The 4,337-nt window shown below is 36.1% G+C and overlaps 1 pseudogene across 1 annotated transcript in view; it reads right to left on the bottom strand.

Annotated features, from left to right (window-relative positions):
* LOC101300820 overlaps positions 1 to 4,337 on the bottom strand; it is a 19,914-nt pseudogene that overhangs the window by 2,774 nt on the left and 12,803 nt on the right. Inside the window, exons 13-18 of the transcript XR_184595.1 lie at positions 1,951 to 2,026; positions 1,325 to 1,868; positions 746 to 1,227; positions 473 to 611; positions 324 to 395; positions 123 to 194 (exon numbers count right to left, since the gene is read on the bottom strand). The product of XR_184595.1 is annotated as an uncharacterized LOC101300820 (transcript). The remainder of the gene's footprint in view (positions 1 to 122; positions 195 to 323; positions 396 to 472; positions 612 to 745; positions 1,228 to 1,324; positions 1,869 to 1,950; positions 2,027 to 4,337) is intronic.

The raw sequence follows: 4,337 nt of genomic DNA, 5'->3' as shown, positions 1-4,337 counted from the left end.
ATATATATATATATATATATATATATATACACATAATTTTTTTACCATATATGCATGTTTGGAAGCGAAGGATTTATTTGCAACTTAATTACGTCTATTAATTCTGATTGGTTATAACTTACAGGATATTTAACTCGCGCAATTGAGACAAAAAGTCTGGAATTGGTCCTGTCAGGTTGTTGTTTGATAAATCCCTGAAATGATTTAATCTGTTAGCCTCGTTGAGAAAAGACATTTTTAAGTTTTAACCTAGCTTATGGTATTTATCTTGTAATATATGTTGGTAAGATACAAAAACACGCGCGCGCGTGCTCAACGCTTACAATGTTTGTATCATTGCGAGATTTTCAATTGAAGGAGAAATCACTCCTGTTAATCCACTCGAAGACAAGTCCCTGCAGATTGCATGCATGTTTAGATTACTTATTTGATCACTTGAATATTTTGTAATCGAAAAGAGATATATACTTACAAGGAAATGATTCTTGGGGAGTCACTTTGGGGATTGCTACATTTTAAGCCTTCCCACGAGTAGTTTAGTGGGAGACATGGATCTCCTTGCCAATTCTTTGTAATTTCATAAGTTGACTTGATTTTTATGATTGCTTCAACTAATATATTTCGCAGTAAACAAAGAAGTGTCATCAAAGTAATCAATTAAATATACTATAAAGTCGGAATATAGTGCTAAAAATTCTCTGAATCGAATTAATAGGTAATATATTCGGAAGCTAGAATTACTCACCGTCGTCTTGGTTTGTTTCTAGTTCTAGGAATTCTTTTAGTGTGTAAATCTCAAGTCCATTGATACTGGGTGGAAGGGTAGAGTTCTCAGCCTTGATGATTGAGAAGTTCTGACTTCCTCTTTGAGGTTTGGTGCTGTAAATAGTCGTCGTGTACAAGTAACTAGCAGCGAATGACTCCATGTAGGGCTTTCCGTTGTTAGTAATGTACTGCCATCTAGACCCGTTGGCTTGGACTTCAAGTTCTGCAAAGTGCATGTAAACATAATATTCTGTATCATTTGCATCAACAGGAGGATCCCACCATAACATCAAGGGATCAGTTGCATTTTTTGCTGTGGCCGCTGTGCTCATGACAACCGATGCTGGTTCGTAGAGATTGTGGTCGTCAAAGTCGACGGTGGATGAAGTATTCAGTGTAAACCACTCATTGTCAACATCCTCAAAGGGATCCCAAAAGCGATCGTGAATATCCTTCGGATACCTAGAAACAATAGAGATGAACATATAATAGTTTCATTAGCTTAACCTATCCAAGAATTTATGCATAGCAAGCTGAACATATTCGTATTCGGACTCACCTATAATATTTTAAATCAGGTCCTGTTTGTCCAATGTCAAGCCTCCAGTTGAGTGCCAAGGACCCAGTTTGTGTTGGATAAGATGTAACGTTCAACGGCCTTAATTCTATTGCTGATATAAACGGAACTCCGGAGCCATTATTCATCAGACAAACATGAATATAATTTCGGGGAGCGACATGGATGAGCTCCTTGTTTATGACATAGGATTCGTTCTTCACCTTCACTGAATCCCACAAGTTTGTTCCCAGATAAAGGAGGAATGTTGGTAGCTTACCTTTGCCATCATAGTTCCCATACACGAAGCTTACTCTGATCAAATATTTGTCCCCAGTTGTAACATTGATCTTGTAGCAGTTCCTGATTCCTTCAGGAAAGCTCCTAACACCCCAGTATGGCTGCTGGTAATTATCTTTTACATAACGCAAAACGAGCTTACTTTCACCTGTGTCTACGAAGCCTGTGTCGGAAATGTAGTTGATTCCTGTTGTCTTTTCAGTGTAGCTGAAATTTTCAGTTCGGCCGCAATCTATACTTATGAAGCCTGGATCATACAAGAGATAGACAACAATATTACTCTTGATTAATTAGCTTAAAATATATGAACGAAATAAAAGAAATGGTACCTGATTGATCTTCACCCTGGGCATGAACTAGGAGTAGTATAAGAGAAAGACCACCCAGCAGCGCAAAGAGGATTTGCTTATTCATGGGAAGCAACATCGATTACACTTCGATGATGAGACACACAAAATTAAGTTCATGACGACTAATCTTTATATAAGAGAGAAGTTATATATACAGCCATACACGATCATTTTCTGGACTCATTCAAGGCTTCAAGCATAGAAGAGCCATATGTAATATGTATTGACTAATAGTTGGTCTGACAAAGACAGATGACATGAGGATAATACTTACTATTGTCTAAATGAATTTGGATATACAGAACCTGCCTAATTGCATTTCTCATATCACTTGGACCTGTCCAAACTCACCAATTCTCAACATTAAGATTGAAATAGTCTTAGAATGATTTTTAATTCAAAGATAAAATATCAAAATTAGTTATTCAAATGCGCGCCATTCCTCACTTGTGTTTACATGCTTTGGAGCAGGTACTGACTTGGTACTTGTAGATGATAATCGCCCTCTAAGATTTCTCAATTCCTAGCTAGTTCAGTAGCCAATATACTAATGGGAGTCCAAATATTCCCAGAGCATAGAATAGAAGTCGTCTAAATTCCTACATCACTCTATGCTTCTCTATTGTTTTCTGACCAAGTTTCTGTTTCATGCAGATCACTTACACATTGATACAATATAATTTATCAACTAGTGGCCAAAATATAAGAGAGATATATGTTAACTTCAAAACCAAAAGTCTATGACACGGCTAATTCAACTCAAATTTCTATAACGACCATTGCAGTTAGAGTCCGCTGAATGGTTCATTAGTTCATAATATATTAAAATTGTTCCATGACTTGAGTTTGTCAATGATTCTGAAAGATAACCTTATCCCGCCATTTTTAACTGTTTCTTTGTGTTCGTCTCATTCCATGATTAGGGTTTAATTACTAATTGATTAAGGAATATACAGTACTTTATTAATTCCGTATTTTCCAAGAATCCCACTTGATGAAACCACCAGCATCATCCTTTCTAGGTCTGTAATTTTTATCTCAAGTTGCATGTATGGGGTTGGTGACACAAATTGATATATATATATATCAGTATATCAGTATTAATTAAGCCAATTTGGCTTATGGAACCGTTTTTGGTTAAATTTTCAGATATCCCAAATATTGCCCCTGCTAAAGATAAAAGAGATTGAAGGAAACAATATATACATGGGTTAAAATGGTAAACTACAAAAAGGAAAAGCTAAAAGAAAATTAGAAGGAAAAAGAAATTAAAAGGGGTACGGAGACCCTTCACCCACGTTCAATTTTATGGAACTGCCACTTGCTTAATTACTTTTATTACCCCTCTCTAAAATTAAACCAAACAAAACAAACAACATAATAAAAGGATACAACAGTAAACTACAAATCAGGAAATATTACAAAAGGATAGAAACAATTGAATGGGAGGATAAAAATTTCAGAGTTCAAAACCAATCGGTTGTTCAGTTGAACTCCACTACCCAAAATATCTCCCCTCATCGTCTTCCTCCTTTTACGTCTCCCAACTACTCATCTTCTTCACAAAACGTGTTCTCACTCTCTGCTAATTGCTTCATCTCAGGTAAGAATTTTTTTTCTTTGCCTCATGGATTATTTGATCCACCTGATAATTTGATTGATCTTATGTATTCCAAACACAGGAGCTTTCTTGCTTTGTTTGCTGCTGTCGTTGCTCAAACATAAAAGTGAAGTCGAACGGACATAGAAAAGGTGTGCTCGATCACTTATTTGGGTTTCTGCATCATTGTAAATTCATAGCAAAATTGAATGGTGTAGATCATTATTTCGCGACTCCTTATTTCGCTCACTTTCAGGTCATATTTCTACATCTCAACTGTATAATATATAAAACACAGTGTGTAGATCATTCATACAAAGTTTCATCAAATTCGAAGATCATTTGGGTACCGAATTAGATTAAATAAATCAACAAAACAAAAGTTGTCCAAACAGAACCGTTCGTGTAAATTACGATTACGGAAGCTTAAATGCTCTTCAAATTTGATGAAACTTTACAGGAATGACCTGAAAGTGAGCGAAATAAGGAGTCTCGCACTTTAATTTCAAAGAGGGATCTCATTCTGGAAGAGGACTGTATATATATATATATATACAGGCCTTCTCGGTTGCGGACGTCCGCACCAAAGTTTTGGTGCGGATTTCCATTTTTGTACCACTTTCCGATCGAATTTCCTCAAACTTCCTTCTAGACATATCTAGATCATCTTGTGTAAATCATCTCTGCAAAGTTCAGCCAATTTGGTGATCGTTAAGGCCCTCAAACTTGCGTTTTTCTGTTATATACCTGAACCGGACAGAATTCA

Source organism: Fragaria vesca, linkage group LG4 (assembly GCF_000184155.1).
Source record: "Fragaria vesca subsp. vesca linkage group LG4, FraVesHawaii_1.0, whole genome shotgun sequence".
NCBI classification, from domain to species: domain Eukaryota; kingdom Viridiplantae; phylum Streptophyta; class Magnoliopsida; order Rosales; family Rosaceae; genus Fragaria; species Fragaria vesca.
This window is presented reverse-complemented; position numbering and strand designations above follow the sequence as displayed.